This window comes from Scyliorhinus torazame, chromosome 15 (genome assembly GCF_047496885.1).
Source record: "Scyliorhinus torazame isolate Kashiwa2021f chromosome 15, sScyTor2.1, whole genome shotgun sequence".
Classification (NCBI taxonomy): domain Eukaryota; kingdom Metazoa; phylum Chordata; class Chondrichthyes; order Carcharhiniformes; family Scyliorhinidae; genus Scyliorhinus; species Scyliorhinus torazame.
In genome coordinates, this window is record NC_092721.1 from 124,771,333 (window position 1) to 124,790,338 (window position 19,006).

The 19,006-nt window shown below is 47.5% G+C and overlaps 1 protein-coding gene across 4 annotated transcripts in view; it reads right to left on the minus strand.

Annotated features, from left to right (window-relative positions):
• st6gal2a (ST6 beta-galactosamide alpha-2,6-sialyltranferase 2a) overlaps positions 1–19,006 on the minus strand; it is a 248,051-nt gene that overhangs the window by 215,236 nt on the left and 13,809 nt on the right. Inside the window, exon 2 of one of the 4 annotated variants that reach the window (XM_072476677.1) lies at positions 8,389–8,510. The exons of the other annotated variants lie outside the window; for them this stretch is intronic. The gene's annotated coding sequence lies outside the window, so the exon portion shown is untranslated. The remainder of the gene's footprint in view (positions 1–8,388; positions 8,511–19,006) is intronic. 4 annotated transcript variants of the gene reach the window in all.

The window sequence follows — 19,006 nt, forward strand, 5'->3', positions numbered from 1 at the left end:
AGTGTGGATGAGCAGAGAGATCTCGGTGTCCATGTACATAGATCCCTGAAAGTTGCCACCCAGGTTGAGAGGGTTGTTAAGAAGGCGTACGGTGTGTTAGCTTTTAATGGTAGAAGGATTGTGTTTCGGAGCCATGAGGTCATGGAGGGAAGATCTTATGAGGAAAGGCTGAGGGACTTGAGGCTGTTTTCGTTAGAGAGAAGAAGGTTAAGAGGTGACTTAATTGAGGCATACAAGATGATCAGAGGATTGGATAGGGTGGACAGTGAGAGCCTTTTTCCTCGGATGGTGATGTCTAGCACGAGGGGACATAGCTTTAAATTGAGGAGAGATAGATATAGGACAGATGTCAGAGGTAGGCTCTTTACTCAGAGAGTAGTAAGGACGTGGAATGCCCTGCCTGCAACAGTAGTGGACTCGCCAACACGAAGGGCATTCAAATGGTCATTGGATAGGCATATGGACGATAAGGGAATAGTGTAGATGGGCTTTAGAGTGGTTTCACTGGTCGGCGCAACATCGAGGGCCGAAGGGCGTGTACTGCGCTGTAATGTTCTATGTTCTGTATGATCATGAGGATGAATTCCTTCCATGTGCCTCACCAGCACCTTATACAACAATTTTAAGCCTACATTCAGAAGCGATACTGCTTATGGGATGCACACTCTTCAGGATTCTTATCTGCCTTCAGAATCAAGAGAATATTTGCTCATGGAGCATCTGCCACAGCAGATCTCCTTCAAATGAATGTCTACAGATGCCAAATTCCTTATCAGACTCACATCCAAAACCATCAGGCCCTGGGGCCTTACCGGATTGAAGCCCCCTCAGGGCAAGCGAGCCCCCCATCCACGCCTCCTAGAAATGGAAGCATTCAGGATTGATGTTTAGTCCTCCAAAATTCTTGGATGTTTAAGGGAGAAGTAAAGCCCCATAAATGTCAATGCATCCCCAGGCTGTTCTGTTTTATATAAATTGGCACAGAAACCTTTAAATGCTTTATTAATGTTGTCTGTTTTAATCATTCTATTGTCCTTGGAATCTAGCACTGAGGGGACAGCCCTAGAGTCTGCTCTCTTAATCTGCTATCTTACTGGAAAGAAGAGCCAGGTATCTACTTGATTTGTTTCCAAACTCAAAGAACTTGAAACACCTCTCAGCGAGTTGAGTCAACAAGGAGTCCAAAGCCATTTGAATTTCATTCATTTCTTTTAGCAATGAATATCTAAGATTCCTGCCATACTCCCTCTCTGTTTGGGGGGGCTGGATCAAAAATTCCAGGAAGACAAGTCAAAGATAACAATACTACCTATAGAGCAAGAAATCACTGAGTGCAGGATTGTTTTTGGCGTGGAAAAAATAGTCAATTCTAGTATGACAGTGATGGGGAGCAGAGAAAAAAGTGAACTCTTTATCCAGGATACAGTGTTCTCCACAAATCCAAATACCCACCTCCTCACAAATTGTTGTTAAAGCTTTAAAGCCTATCGGGTGGGGAATTTGATCAAAGGGTTAAGGTGACAGTTGTGGTCCCCACCTATAAATGAATTAGTTGATGCTAATGCACAAAGTTCATGAAGGCTTTACTAACAAAATCAGGGGAATAGTTTGGTGGTCCATACACATTGATTATCAAGACATTTTCCCTATATAATAGCCCTTTGACAATCACATACCTACCTACCCCCCCACCCCCCCCCCCCCCACCGAGCCTTCACACCACTTGTCCATTTTAAAAGGCACATTTTGTATTGACTAACACTGCCAACACCTTGGCTACTGGCCGAGGATAAAGGGGATAATGAGTGTCCCACCTAGTCCCTCTACAACTTTAAGTGCTCCCTGTCACCAAAATGAATTTCTTGTAATAAAGCTACGTCAACTTTCTGTGTTTTAAAGGTAGACAATTCTGCCAGAAGTCTAAAAGATAGCTAATGTGGTACCTATGTTCAGGAAGGGCAGCAGGGATAAACCAGATAATTATAGTCAGCACGGATTTGTTGGTGGGAGATTCTGTCTAATGTAATTAAGCTTTTTGAAAAGGTAACTAAATATATTGATGAAGGTAGCACAATTGATGTGGTTTACATGGTTATGCATTTTGGGAGGTCAAATAAGGACAGGATACGCACAATGAATGGCAGGTCCCTTGGAGCATTGAGGAGCAAAGGGACATTAATGTACAAGTCCATGGATTGGATTGGATTTGTTTATTGTCACGTGTACCGAGTTACAGTGAAAAGTATTGCTCTGCGTACAGTTCAGACAGATCATTCCATACATGAAAAAAAACTTAGGGCAAATATGAATACACAATGCAAATACATAGACACAGGCTTCAAGTGAAGCATACAGGAGTGTAGTACTACTCAGTAGAGGAGATGCATAGATGCATGAAGGGATCAGATCAGACCATAAGAAGGTTGTTTAGGAATCTGGTAACAGCGGGGAAGAGGCTGTTTTTGAATCTGTCAGTGCGTGTTCTCAGACTTCTGTATCTCCTGCCCGATGGAAGAAGTTGGAAGAGTGAATAAGCCAGGTGGGAGGCATCTTTGATTATGCTGCCCACTTTCCCAAGGCAGCGGTAGGTGTAGATAGAGTCAATGGATAGGAGGTGGGTTCGTGTGGTGGACTGGGCTGTGTTTATGATTCTCTGTAGTTTCTTACGGTCTTGGGCCGAGCAGTTGCCATACCAGGCTCTGATGTAGCCAGATAGGATGCTTTCTATGATGCATCTGTAAAAGTTGGTAAGAGTCAACGTGGACATGCCGAATTTCCTTAGTTTCCTGAGAAAGTAGAGGCTGTTGTGCTTTCTTGGTTGTAGAGTCGACACGGGTGGACCAAGACACATTTTTGGTGACGGGCACACCTAGGAATTTGAAGCTCTTAACCATCTCCACCTCAGCCCCATTGGTGCAGACGGGGGGGAGGGGGGCTTGATACTTTGCTTCCTGAAGTGAATGACTAGCTCTTTAGTTTTGCTGACATTCAGGGAGAGATGGTCGTCGTTACATCACTCCACTAGGTTCTCTATCTCCCTCCTGTATTCGGACTCATTGCTGTTTGAGATCCGACCCACTACGGTTGTGTCATCAGCAAATTTGTAGATGGAGTTGGAGCCAAATTTTGCCATACAGTCGTGTATAGGGAGTATAGTAGCGGAACCAGAGATTTACACACCCCATTCAGACATGCACCAAAACATACCTCCCTCATTTCGAATTATACCCGAAGCACTATTGACACTTTTTCTATGATACGAGACTCACCTGTACTCTTTCAGGAATCAATTAGCGATTCTTTAACCCCAAAATAACAAAAACACAAAATATATGCAAAGTCGTTAGTTCTAAGGGGGTGTTCCTCACCACGTGAGGACACGAAGGGATATCCCCAAACTTTCCATTGTATATACCATAATAAGGAGGAGTGTCGAATGCCCTTTCTGCATTCTAACTCCTCCCATTAAGACTTAAGCCATTCGCCCACCTCCTGGCAGTAGCACTGCTCATATTTATCATGACTAAACCAAAGAGGCCATAAAGTATATATTGCCAATCTAAACGTATACGTTTATCATAAGATGATAAGATGGATATCTATCACACAGCCCTAGTACCATACAACCTACACAGTGCTTTTCTTAACTAGAAGGAGCATGGTTTTGATTCAACTCAAATGGAAGTCCCTGTCATAATATGCACCCATGAACATCATGAGGTAAAGACAGGCAGTGACAGACACCGAGGTTGGCCAATCAACACACAGGACAGAGCACAACCAATCACCGGACAGAACACTAGAGGGGGGCTTCCTACTATAAAACACACGAGGCATCAGCACTCCACCTCTTTCCACTGGTGACAACTGTCGTGACACTCAGGGTGTACATATCAGTCAGCACCTTCTACACGTGGCTCAGAGCTAGTCTGGTCTAGTAAGTTAGAGTTAGTGCACTTAGAGTAGTAGAATGTCAACCCACAGGCAGCTGTGTGCATTGTTACAGAACTTCAATAAATCGTACTGAACCAACGCCTAAGTTTGGTGTATGCTTTACAGTACAATTGCATCCTGTTGCAGTCCGTGTTACCCCAGGGTGAATAACACAACATGATACCAGGAGTCTACTTCATCTAAGTAATTTACCTTGAATAATTCAGTGATGACCAGCAAATGCCTTTCAGCGGCATGGAGATCATTCAGGCCCCTCCACAGCTCCGGATATCTCGGCGCCAACTGGCGGGTCTTCAAGCAGAAGTTCAGTCTCTACATTGAGGCCTCTGGCCTCGATGGTGCGTCCGATGCCAGAAAAATTGTGCTGCACCTATCGGCTGCGGGGGACCAGGCCATCCAAATCTTCAATTTTGCTCACTTTTGCCAATCACGAGGACAAGACCAAGTTCCAGACCATCTTAGCTAAATTCAACAGTCACTGTGAAGTCGAAACGAACGAGAGCTTTGAGCGCTATGTCTTCCAGCAGCGCCTTCAGGGTAAGGATGAGCCTTTCCAATCCTTTCTAACTCATCTCCGCATATTAGCGCAATCCTGCAACTATTCCCTCATCAGGGATCAGATCGTGTTTGGGGTCCACTCCAACGCCCTGCGGGAGCAGCTTCTAAAATTAAAAAACATGACCATGCCAGTCGCCATCGAAACGTGTAAAGTGCACGAACAGGCGAAAAGTCGCTACTCCCACCTTAAATTAGCAGAACAGGACCAACTTGCCTCCCACGAGGCAGAGTGTGTACAGGCCATCGCCCGAATGCGGCGCATTTGCATCGATGAAGGCGGCCATTTTGCGCGCTTTTCCCGGTGCCCCACACATGCGCACCACGGACGGGAGAACGAAGCGGCCGAAGACCACACTGCGCAGGTGCGAGCGGCGCGTTACGACGTCAACGTCATGACGTGCTCGAACTGCGGCACTGCCCACTTAAAGCGGCAATGCCCTGCAGGAGGCAGGCGATGTTTGAATTGTGGGAAGCCTGGCCATTATGCAGCCTTGTGCAGGTCTGCACCCCCGGTCATGGGCCAGCGATTCCAGTTCCAGCGCAAACGCGTTCGAAGTGTGCAGCGAGGGCTGCTGGATTCGGATTCTGGTAACACCACGGATCCAGAGGACGACTGCCTGGAGTCCCCATATCGTGTGTGGCATCATTACTACGTATGACAAGACCTCCTCAAATTCAGCAACATGCCTACCCATCCTCAACGTGGATTCTGCGGACGAGTGGCGTGCTGTCATACAAGTCAACCAATGCAGCATCCGGTTCAAGCTGGACACTGGTGCTTCAACCAATCTCATATCTCAAGCAGATCTTGCTCGCATCCAAAGGCAGTCAAAAATTCTTCCACCCGCCGCCAGCTGCTTGATTATAATGGCAATGCCATTACTGCGTTAGCATCTTGTCACCTGAATGTTTCCAACAAGGCCATCAATGCCAAGCTGCGATTCGAAATAGTCAGGCTTGACAAGGCTTCCCTGCTTGGTGCCCATGCATGCAAGCTACTCAATCTCGTCCAGCGCATACATGCCATGTCCTCTGCCAATGTGAATCGTCAGGCTGACATTGACGAAATCCTGTCACAATACCTGGATGTGTTCAGTGGGATGGGTACGCTGCTGTACCGCTACAAAATCTTACTCAGGCCTGGTGCCATGCCTGTGATCCAAAATTCATTCCCAACCTCGCATCACACACAACTCTCAGGCATCTGGTGAAGCAGTCCACTGCCTTCCAGTGGCTACCCACACATCAAGCAGAGTGGCTCGAGTTAAAGGCAAAGCTCACCACTGCTCCGGTGCTGGCGTTTTTTGACCTGGAGGGGGAAACTAAAATCTCCATGGACACCAGCCAGGACGGCATTGGTGCGGTGCTCCTCCAGAAGGATGACTCCTCGTCCTGGGCTCCAGTGGCCTATGCGTCAAGGGCCATGACTCCCACTGAACAGTGGTGTGCTCAGATAGACACAGTGCCTGGGCCTCTTCACCGGTATTGTAAAGTTCCATGACTAGATCTACAGTCTACCAACCTTCACAGTAGAGACTGACCACAGACCCCTAGTCCATATTATTCACAAGGACTTGAATGACCAGGCTTCAGCGCATTCTCCTTCGACTCCGCAGGTATGATTTCGAATTGGTATACACACTGGGCAAGGAGCTAATCATTGCGGATACCCTGTCTCACGCCATCACCTCGCCCTGTGAACAGGCCGACTTCATCCGCCAAATTGCGGCACAGGTGCAACTGTGTGCCAGCAACCTCCCGGCCTCAGATGAAAGAGTAGTCAACATTCGAGAAGAAACTGCCAAGGACCCTCTTCTGCAGCGGGTCATACATCACCTTGCAAATGGTTGGCAGAAAGAGCAATGCCCCCAGTTCTTTAATGTTAAGGATGACCTAACAGTCATCGAGGGGATCCTCCTCAAGCTAGATCATAATTGTTATTCCTTGTAGCCTCCAGAGCTTAGTGCTCAAACAGATCCACGAGGGACACCTCGCTGTCGAGAACTGCAGGCGCAGGGCCCGGCAGGCTGTCTATTGGCCTGGAATCAACCAGGATATATCCAACATGGTCCTCAATTGTGCGACCTGCCAGCGTTTTCAGCCAAAGAAACCCTCCAGCAACACGAGATCGTGACCTCTCCGTGGTCTAAGCTGGGAATCCACCTTTTTCACACCAATGGGCGTGACTGTGTGCTTATAATTGATTACTTCACGAGTTACTCACTGGTGAAACTGTCCGACCTCACATCAAGGATTGTCATCAAGGTCTGCAAGGAGACATTTGTCAGGCATGGTATTCCGCTCACGGTCATGAGCGACAACGGTCCCTGCTTCCACAGCCAAGAGTGGTCCAACTTCGCAAAGCTGTACCAGTTCAAGCACATTACCTTGAGCCCGCATTACCCGCAATCTAATGGGAAGGTCGAAAAAGGGGTCCATATCGTGAGGCAAATGCTCTGCAAGGCTGTGGACTCAGCTTCTGACTTTAACCTTGCGCTGCTGGCGTACAGGGCAACCCCTCTGTCCACTGGTATGTCTCCGGCACAACTCCTTATGAATCGTGACCTGCGGACGACTGTTCCGGCCATTCATTTACCTGACCTGGATCACCTCCCAGTTCTGCAAAAGGTGCAGCAACTCAGAAACCAGCAAAAGCTGACGTACGATGCTCATGCTACCGATTTGCTGTGCTATCTCCGGAAGATGCTGTTCGCATCAAGTTGCCTGTTGGAGGCTGGTCAGCTCCAGCTGTTGTTGTTCGACAGGCTGCTCCCAGATTGTTTGTGGTTCGCATGGCTGATGGCTCCATTGTCAGACGCAACAGAAGGGCACTAGGCAAACTTACCTGCCCACCATCGGTGATCTCACGTTTCCAGTTGTCGTTATGCCTTTTCCAGACACCACGCTCCACGAGGGCACCAATCTGGCTGCAAGCCCGCCTGTCAAGGCGCCGTCGTCCCCACCTCCCAGGTGATCGACAAGGATCCAACGCCAGCCCCAGAGATTGGACTTATAAATATTTCCTTTGTACATATTGTTCTGTATCTGCCCGCTAGACACCTTAAATGTACATATGCCTGCACTCGCCATTTGCTGTAAATAGTCCTATCTGTATATATGTCGTATATGCTCTAAGCAACCGACAAATTTTTTATAAGGGGGCATGTCATAATATGCACCCATGCACATCATGAGGTAAAGACAGACAGTGACAGACACCCAGGTTAGCCAATCAACACACAGGACAGAACACACGAATCACCAGACAGAACACTAAAGGGGGGCTTCCTACTATAAAACACACGAGTCATCAGAACTCCGCCTCTTTCCACTGGTGACAACTGTAGTGACAGTCAGGGTGTATATATCAGTCAGCACCTTCTACACGTGGATCAGAACTAGTCTGGTCTAGTTAGTTAGAGTTAGTACACTCAGAGTAGTAGAGTGTCAACTCACAGCCAGCTGTGTTCATTGTTACAGAACTTCAATAAATCGTATTGAACCAACGCCCAAGTTTAGTGTATGCTTTACAGTCCAACTGCATCCTGTTGCAGTCAGTGTTACCCCAGGCTGAATAACACGACAGTCCCTGGTATTCTTAAGGATAAAATATTAATTGTAGTGTTCAAATCAATAACACATCTCCATCAACATGAGAAAAAACAACATAGGATCAGGAAGGAATTACAATGATAAGGGATAGAGTGCAGACTTTCCAGTGAACTCCAGGTTGTTACTCCAGACTATTGCCTTTCATGAAGTTCACGAAGGGCCAAGGATTGTAGAAAGTCTTTACAGAATTGTCAGATATAATTCTCAGTGTAGCAGATAAAGCAGGTTATAATGCACTCTGATAGCCTTGAGCCATTTACTAACTTCATCGGTCCTCTGCGTTTCTGTTGCATTGCCTCTGAGAAATCTTGTAAGAAAGAGACCTTTGCTCCCTCACAGAATAGGGCCCATTACTTCATGCTGCTTCCAATACTCTCTGGCGATCTCTGAAATTATGAAAACACCCAATTACAGGCCGAGCACACAGATTGTTTCCAGGCTTCAAAAACAGAATACGATGTGCCCTTTGTGATGACTGGAAGACTTTAAGAATATTGGATTCTAATATTGAGCAATTTAAGGGTTATCAGCCTGAGAGTAACATATATTTTTTAAAGGATTTTGTTTTGCTTCTAGGAAACAGAAGGTGAAATTGACAAAGTAATGTTTTATTTTCAGTCTAGGCTAATAGACTGTGGTTTGACTGGGGAATTAATGTGCTTTTGCAGCCTGCAGAGATCATTTGCTTTTTTAGCTTGGGAGAGGAGGTAATTGTGGTGTTATTCACCCTGGGGTAACACGGTCTGCAACACGATGCAGCGAAATGATCAAGCATACACCAAACGTAGGCGTTGGTTCAATAAGATTTATTGAACTTCAGTAACGAAGCACACAGCTGCCTGTGGGCTGACTCTCTGCTACTCTAAGTAAACTAACATTAACTATCTAGACCAGGCTAGCTCTGATCCACATGTAGAAGGTGTTGAATGATTTGTACACCCTGACTGTCACTACAGTTGTCACCAGTGGAAAGAGGCAAAGTGCTGATGCCTCGTGTGTTTTATAGTTGGAAGCCCCCCCTCTGGTGTTCTGTCTGGTGATTGGTCATGTTCTGTTCTGTACGTTGATTGGCTCACCTGGGTGTCTGTCACTGCCTGCTTTTACCTCATTATGTGCATGGGTGCATATTATGACATCCCCCTTTTAAAAAAAATGTCGGCTGCTTAGAGCATATCACATATTTACAAAAGTAACTATAGCATGCAGAAACTAACAGTATATATCCAAAGGAACTATTTATAAGTCCAGTCGTTGGGGCTGTCGTCGGATTCTTGTGGACCGCCTGAGAGGTGGAAGTGGGGATGGTGGTGTCTGGACAGGTTGGCATGCAGCCAGATTGGTGGCCTCGTGGAGCGAGGTGTCCGGATAAGGCAGAACGACATCTGGGAATGTGAGATCCGGTGATGGGCAGGCAAGTTTGAGTAGTGCCCTTCTGTTGCACCTGACAATAGATCCATCAGCCGTGCGAACCACAAACAACCTGGGAGCAGCCTGTCGAACAACAACAGCTGGAGCTGACCAGCCTCCACCAGGGAACTTGACGCGAACAGCGTCCTTCGGAGAGAGCACGGGCAGATCAGTAGCTTGAGCATCGTATGTCAGCTTTTGCCGGGTTCTGATCTGCTGCCTCTTTTGCAGCACTGGAAGGTGGTCCAGGTCAGGCACTTGAATAGCCGGAACAATCGTCCGCAGGTTACGGTTCATAAGGAGCTGTGCCGGAGACATACCGTTGGACAGATGGGTTGCCCTGTACGCCAGAAGAGCAAGATTAAAGTCCGAAGCGGAGTCCGCAGCCTTACAGAGCATCTGCTTCACGATATGGACCCCTTTTTCGACCTTCCCATTAGATTGCGGGTAATGCGGGCTCGAGGTGATGTGCTGGAAGTGGTATTGCTTTGCGAAGTTGGACCATTCTTGACTTTGGAAACAGGTACCGTTGTCGCTCATAACCGTGAGCGGGATTCCATGTCTGGCAAATGCCTCCTTGCAGGCCTTTATGACAGTCCTGGATGTACGGTCAGACAGTGTCACCACCTCGGGGTAACTGGAGAAGTAATCAATTATCAGGACGTAGTCACGCCCATTGGCGTGAAAAAGGTCAACTCCGACCTTAGACCACGGAGAGGTCACGATCTCGTGCTGCTGGACCGTTTCTTTGGGATGAGCAAGCTGGAAGCACTGGCAGGTCGTGCAATTGAGGACCATGTTTGCTATATCCTCATTGATGCCGGGCCAATAGACAGCCTGCCGGGCCCTGCGCCTGCACTTCTCAATACCGAGGTGTCCCTCGTGTATCTGCGTGAGCACCAAGCTCTGGAGGCTGCGCGAAATGATGATGCGATCCAATTTCAGGAGGATCCCCTCGACAACAGTTAGGTCATCCTTTACATTATAGTATTGGGGGCATTGCCCTTTCTGCCAGCCATTCGTGAGGTGATGTATGACCCGCTGCAGAAGAGGGTCCTTGGTGGTCTCTTCTCGAATGTTGACGAGACGTTCGTCGGATGTCGGGAGGGTGCTGGCACACAGTTGTACCTGTGCCTCAATGTCGTGTATGAAGTCTACCTGCTCACAAGGCGAGGCGATGGCACGCGGCAGGGCAACCGCGATGACTAGCTCCTTTCCAGGTGTATAAACCAGTTCAAAATCATACCTGCGAAGTCGAAGGAGAATGTGCTGGAGCCTGGGTCACATGTCATTTAAGTGCTTGTGTATAATGTGCACGAGGGGTCTGTGGTCCGTCTCTACTGTAAAGGTCGGGAGACCATAGACATAATCGTGGAATTTCACGATACCAGTGAGAACGCCCAGGCATTCTTTCTCTATTTGAGCATATCGTTGCTAAGTGGGGATCATGGCCCTTGATGCGTAGGCCACTGGAGCCCAGGACAAGGTGTCGTCCTTCTGGAGGAGCACAGCCCCAATGCCGTCCTGGCTGGCATCTGTGGAGATTTTAGTCTCCCTCGCTGGGTCAAAAAAAGCTAGAACAGGAGCAGTGGTGAGCTTCGCTTTCAACTCAAGCCACTCTGCTTGATGTGCGGGTAGCCACTGGAAAGTGGTGGACTTCTTCACCAGGTGCCTGAGGGCCGTGGTGTGTGACGCAAGGTTGGGAATGAACTTCACCAAAAAATATACCATTCCCAGGAAGCGGAGGACCGCCTTCTTGTCCTCTGGGTTCTTCATTGTGTTGATGGCCTTGACTTTGTCCGAGTCTGGTTGCACGCCCTGCTGGGAGCTCTGATCATAAGAACATAAGAACTAGGAACAGGAGTAGGCCACCTGGCCCTCGAGCCTGCTCCGCCATTTAATGAGATCATGGCTGATCTTTGTGGACTCAGCTCCACTCTCCGGCCCATACACCATATCCCCGAATCCCTTTATTCTTTAGAAAGGCATCTATCTTTTTCTTAAAAACGTTTAAAGAAGGAGCCTCATCTGCTTCACTGGGCAAGGAATTCCAGAGATTCACAACCCTTTGGGTGAAGAAGTTCCTCCTACACTCCGTCCTAAATCTACCTCCCCTTATTTTGAGGCTATGCCCCCTAGTTCTGCTTTCCCCGACCAGTGGAAACAACCTGCCCGCATCTATCCTATCTATTCCCTTCATAATTTTATATGTCTCAATAAGATCCCCCCGCATCCTTCTAAACTCCAATGAGTACAGTCCCAGTCTACTCAACCTCTCGTCATAATCTAATCCCCTCAACTCTGGGATCAACCTAGTGAATCTCCTCTGCACTCCCTCCAGTGCCAATATGTCCTTTCTCAGGTAAGGAGACCAAAACTGAACACAATACTCCAGATGCGGCCTCACCACCACCCTATACAATTGCAGCATAACCTCACTAGTCTTGAACTCCATCCCTCTAGCAATGAAAGACAAAACTCGCTTAGCCTTCTTAATCACCTGTTGTACCTGCACACCAACTTTTTGCGACTCGTGCACCAGCACACCCAGGTCCCTCTGCACAGCAGCATGTTTTAACATCTTACCGTTTAAATAATAATCCATTCTGCTGTTATTCCTCCCAAAATGGATAGCCTCACACTTGGCAACATTGAATTCCATCTGCCAGACCCTAGTCCATTCACCTAACCTATCCAAATCCTTCTGCAGACTTCCAGTATCCTCTGCACTTTTTGCTTTACCACTCATCTTAGTGTCGTCTGCAAACGTTGACACATTGCACTTGGTCCCCAACTCCAAATCGTCTATGTAAATTGTGAACAACTGCGGGCCCAACACTGATCCTTGAGGGACCCCACTAGTTACAGGTTGCCAGCCAGAGAAACACCCATTTATCCCCACTCTCTGCTTTCTGTTAGTTAACCAATCCTCCACCCATGCTACCACTTTACCCTCAATGCCATGCATCTTTAGTTTATGCAGCAACCTTTTGTGTGGCACCTTGTCAAAAGCTTTCTGGAAATCCAGATATACCACATCCATTGGCTCCCAGTTATCTACTGCACTGGTAACGTCCTCAAAAAATTCTACCAAATTAGTCAGACACGACCTACCCTTTGTGAACCCATGCTGCGTCTGCCCAATGGGACAATTTCCCTCCAGGTGCCCCGCTATTTCCTCCTTAATGATAGATTCCAGCATTTTCCCTACAACCGAAGTTAAGCTTACCGGCCTATAATTACCCGCTTTCTGCCGACCTCCTTTTTTTAAACAGTGGTGTCACGTTTGCTACTTTCCAATCCTCTGGGACCACCCCAGAGTCTAGTGAATTTTGATAAATTATCACTAGTGCGTTTACAATTTCCCTAGCCATCTCTTTTAACACTCTGGGATGCATCCCATCAGGACCAGGAGACTTGTCTACCTTTAGCCCCATTAGCTTGCCTAATACTGCCTCCTTAGTGATTACAATCATCTCAAGGTCCTCACCTATCATATCCTTATTTCCATCAGTCACTGGCATGTTGTTTGTGTCCTCCAATGTGAAGACTGACCCAAAAAACCTGTTCAGCTCCTCAGCCATTTCCCCGTCTCCTATTATTAAATCTCCCTTCTCATCTTCCAAAGGACCAATATTTACCTTAGCCACTCTTTTTTGTCTTATATTTTTGTAGAAGCTTTTACTATCTGCTTTTATGTTCTGAGCCAGTTTACTTTCATAGTCTACCTTACTCTTCTTTATGGCTTTTTTAGTAGCTTTCTGTTGTCCCCTAAAGACTTCCCAGTCCTCTAGTCTCCCACTAATTTTTGCCACTTTGTATGTTTTTTCCTTCAATTTGATACTCTCCCTCACCTCCTTCGATATCCACGGTCGATTTTTCCCCTTTCTACCGTCTTTCTTTTTTGTCGGTATGAACCTTTTCTGAACACTGTGAAAGATTGCTTGGAAGGTTCTCCACTGTTCCTCAACTGCTTTACCATGAAGTCTTTGCTCCCAGTCTACCTTAGCTAGTTCTTCTCTCATCCCATTGTAATCGCCTTTGTTTAAGCACAAAACACTAGTGTTTGATTTTACCTTGTCATCCTCCAACTGTATTTTAAATTCCACCATATTGTGGTCGCTCCTTCCAAGAGGATCCCGAACTATGAGATCATTAATCAATCCTGCCTCATTACACAGGACCAGATCTAGGACCGCTTGTTCCCTTGTAGGTTCCATTACATACTGTTCCAGGAAATTATCCCGGGCACATTCTATAAACTCCTCCTTCCTCAAGGCTGCCTTTACCAACCTGGTTAAACCAATCGATATGCAGATTAAAATCTCCCATGATAACCGCTGTACCATTTCTACATGCATTTGTTATTTCTTTGCTTATTGCCTGCCCTACCATCCTGTTACTATTTGGTGGCCTATAGACTACTCCTATCAGTAACAGTAGTGAACTCACCAACATTGAGGGCATTTAAAAGTTTATTGGATAAGCATATGGATGATAATGGCATAGTGTAGGTTAGATGGCTTTTGTTTTGGTGCAACATAGTGGGCCGAAGGGCCTGTACTGCGCTGTATCGTTCTATGTTCTATGACCTTTTCGCCTTACTATTCCTGATTTCCACCCAAATTGATTCAACCTTGTCCTCCATAGCACCAATATCATCCCTTACTATTGCCCGGATGCCATCCTTCAACAACAAAGCTACACCACCGCCCTTACCGTCCATTCTATCCTTTCATATAGTCTGATACCCTTGGATATTTAACTCCCAGTCGTGACCATCTTTTAACCATGTTTCAGTAATGGCCACTAAATCACAGTCATTCACGATGATTTGCACCATCAACTCATTTACCTTATTTTGTATACTACGAGCATTCAGGTAAAGTACACTTATGCTGTTTTTTATGTCTTTGTTATGAATCCTAACACCTTGATCAGTAACTTTTCGCAATTTATTTTTCCTCTTACTCTTTCTCCTAATTTTCCTTGTCTTTGAACCCATATCTCTACATAATAACCTGTCACATAACCTGCTGCCTTGATCTCCATTAACCATTATACTGTCCATAGCTTTACACTTCCCTTCCCCCCAACTTGCTAGTTTAAAGTCCTTGTGACCAACCTATTTATCCTATTCGCTAGAACACTGGTCCCAGAATGGCTCAGGTGACGACCGTCCCAACGGTACAGGTCCCTCCTGCCCCAGTACTGATACCAATGCCCCATGAAATAGAATCCCTCTTTCCCGCACCACTCCTTTCGCCATGTGTTAACTTCTCTAATTTTCTCAACCCTATGCCAATTGGCACGTGGCTCGGGTAGTAATCCAGAGATTATAACCCTGGAGGACCTGCTCTTTAATTTAGTCCTTAGTGTTTGATAATCCCCAAACAGGTCCTCTTTCCTAGTCTTACCTATGTTGTTAGTCCCAACGTGGACCACAACAACTGGATCCTCCCCCTCCCTCTCCAAAATCCTTTTAAGCCGATCAGAGATGTCCCTCACCCTGGCACCGGGCAGGCAACATACCATGCGGGACTCTCGATCTGGCTTACAAAGGATGCCATCAATCCCCCTAATTATAGAATCCCCTACAACTACCACTTGTCTTTTTGCTCCCCCCTCTTGAATGGCTTCCTGTACCACGGTGCAGTGGTCAGTCAACGCATCCTCCCTACAGCCCTCTTCCTCATCCACACAGGGAGCAAGTACCTCATACCTGTTGGACAAGGTCAAGGGCTGAGGCTCCTCAACTCCTAAACTCAGGATCCCCCTACCTGCCTCCCTTGCAGTCACACCACTCTGTCCCTGACCACTGTCCGAATTAACAGAACTTATTCTACCGGGGGTGACTGCCTCCTGAAACAAAGCGTCCAGGTAATGTTCCCCCTCCCTGATGTGCCGCAGTGTGTGCAGCTCGGTCTCCAGCTCATCAATTCTGAGCCGAAATTCCTCGAGCAGCCAACACTTGCTGCAGATGTGGCCACTGACGGTCTCAATGGGATCCACCAGTTCCATCATCATACAGCAACAGCACATCACCTGTCCAGCCATATTCAACTAGTTAATTATTTTAAATATTTTTTTTTAAAATTCTTTATAGAACCTCAAGGATAAACCCGAACACCAACAAAAACACAGCCCTCGCTCGCCACTCACCCGAACTCAGTCACTCACCTAAACTCAGATGCACTCTGTTCCAATCAGCACTCAGTCACTCACCTAAACTCAGATGCACTCTGTTCCAATCAGCACTCAGTCACTCACCTAAACTCAGATGCACTCTGTTCCAATCAGCACTCCGTGACTAAAGGCACTCCTGCCACACCTTTTGTGCACTCACCTCTCCCAGCACTGTCCCGGCTCTCTCCTCCGGCGCTGTTTTCGCTGTCCCGGCTCTCTCTGCTCCCGCGCTGTTTTCGCTGTCCCGGCTCTCTCCTCCCGCGCTTTTTAAATCTCCCGGCTCTGTCCTCCGGCGCTGTTTTCGCCCCCTATCGGAGGTGCAGACCTGCACAAAGCCGCATAATGGCCAAGCTTCTTGCAGTTGAGCCATCGCCTGCCTCTTTCAGGGCATTGCCGCTTTAAATGGGCGGTGTCGCAGTTGGGGCACGTCCTCACGTCGATGTTGTGACGCTCGGTGCAGCGTCGCACATGCGCAGTGCGGTCAGCCGCCGCTCACACCTGCGCAGTGTAGTCTTCGGCCGCTTCGTTCTCCCGACCGTGGTGCACATGCGTGGGACCCCGGGAAAAGCACGCGAAATGGCCGCCTTCATCAATGCTCAGGCGCCGCATTCAGGCGATGGCCTGTACACACAGCCTCGTGGGAGGCAAGTTGGTCCTGCTCTGTTGACTTAAGGCGGGAATAGTGACTTTTCGCCTGTTCGTGGACTTTGCATACCTCGATGGCCACTGGTAGGGTCATATTTTTTATTTTTAGGAGCTGCTCCCGCAGGGCGTCGGAGTGGACGCCAAACACGATCTGATCCCTGATGAGGGAGTCAGCGGTGTCTCCGTAGTTGCAGGATTGCGCTAGAATGCGAAGATGAGTGAGAAAAGACTGGAAAGGCTCATCCTTACCCTGAAGGCGCTGCTGGAAGCCATAACGCTCGTAGCTTTCGTTCGTCTCGACCTCACAGTGACTGTCGAATTTGGCTAAGACGGTCTGGAACTTGACCTTGTCCTCACCATCGTCAAAAGTGAGCGAATTGAAGATTTGGGTAGCCTGGTCCCCCGCAATCGACAGTAGCAGCGTGATTTCTCGGGCATCGGACGCACTTTCGAGGCCCGAGGCCTCAAGGTATTGACTGAATTTCTGCTTGAAGACCCGCCAGTTGGCGCCAAGGTTCCCGGAGATCCGGAGCTGTGGAGGTGCCTGGATCTTTTCCATGCCGCTGGTCGTCAGTGAATTTTCGAAGGTAAATTACTCAGAAGCAATAGCCACACCTGGTATCATGTTGTTTTATTCGCCCTGGGGTAACACGGACTGCAACACGATGCAGTGAAATGATCAAGCATACACCAAACGTAGGCGTTGGTTCAATAAGATTTATTGAACTTCAGTAACTGCTGCCTATGAGTTGACTCTCTACTACTCTAAGTAAACTAACATTAACTATCTAGCCCAGGCTAGCTCTGATCCACGTGTAGAAGGTGTTGAATGATTTGTACATCCTGACTGTCACTACAGTTGTCACCAGTGGAAAGAGGCAGAGTGCTAATGTTTCGTGTGTTTTATAGTTTGAAGCCCCCCTCTGGTGTTCTGTACATTGATTGGCTCACCTGGGTGTCTGTCACTGCCCGTCTTTAACTCATGATGTGCATGCGTGCATATTATGACAGTCATTGCTGGGCGGAGCCACAAAAGGCAGAGGGGCAGTGAGTTTGGAGAAGCTTTGAGAGCGAGAGGGGCTGAGTTCTGATCTGCCTGACTCTGAGTCCACAATTCTTTCCAAACAGGAGAGTTAAAAACGGAGTAATAATATTTTAAAGCAGAACAGTCTTGTCTGAAGACGAGGAAGAGGCTAAAACAACCTAGTTGAAGCAGCTTTTGAAAACATTCAGTCAGAGTCTGAAGGATTCCAACTGGAGCCAAATCTGTATAATAAAGTAAATATTACTCTATGCCTGGTAATTTTAAACTGGATTAAGAGCTTTTCTTTTCTTGTTCTTTAATGGGAAATTGTATAGTTGCCTGAAGGGGTAATTGTAAGCTGTTTTTTTGGTTATGAAGTTAAATAAGGGAGAATCTGTCAAAGAAGGTTGTGCATTATTGGTCTGAGGAATCGGATGATCTTCTAAGGGATTGCTTAGAGTCAGTGGACTGGTCACTATTTAAAAACTCTGCGACCAGCCTGAACGAATACGCCGCTACAGTAACTGACAAGTGTGTAGAAGACTGCACCAAAGAAGCAAATCCACGTGTTTCCCAACCAGAAACCCTGGATGAACAGGGATATCCACTGCTTGCTGAAGTCTAGGTCTGAGGCGTTCAAGTCAGGCGACCCTGACCAAAACAAGAAAGCCAGATATGATCTAAGGAGATCCATCAAAGATGCCAAAAGACAGTACCGGACCAAGCTCGAGTCCCAGGCTAGCAACACGGACCCCCACTGATTATGGCAAGGTCTGCAAGATATAACGGGCTACAAGATGAAGGCATGTAAAATCATCGGCTCCAACGCACCCCTTCCTGATGAGCTCAATGCAGTCTATGCCCGCTTTGAACAAGAGTCAGCGAGAGCACGCCCTCCACCCTGGAAGTCTCGGATGAACTTGTATCTGAGATCACCATTGCAAACGTCCGAGCAGCCTTCTCGAAGGTCAACCCTCGGAAAACCACTGGCCCGGATGGGGTACCCGGACAAGCACTCAGGTCTTGCGTGGATCAGCTGGCGGGGGTATTCGCAGACATCTTCAATCTCTCTTTACAACAATCAGAGGTCCCTATCTGCTTCAAGAAGACGACCGTCATCCCTGTACCAAAAAAAAGTCAAGCAGAGTGCCTTAATGACTATCATCCAGTGGCTCTGACATCCATCATCATGAAGTGCTTCGAAAGGTTTATCATGGCACAAATCAACTCCAGCCTCCCGGATTGCCTTGATCCACTACAGTTCGCCTACTGCTGCAACAGGTCCACAGCAGACGCCATCTCCATGGCCCTGCACTCAACCCTGGAACACCTAGATAACAAAGACACCTATGTATCGACTATAGCTCAGCCTTCAACACCATCATTCCTACAAAACTCATCTCCAAACTCCGTGGCCTTGGCCTCGGCTCCTCCCTCTGCGACTGGATCCTGAACTTTCTAACCCACAGGCCACAATCAGTAAGGATAGGCAACAACACCTCCTCCACGATAATCCTCAGCACTGGCTGTGTCCTCAGCCCCCTACTATACTCCTTATACACCTATGACTGTGTGGCCAGAGTACAGGAATGAGATAGAGAATCTGGTGAACTGGTGCGA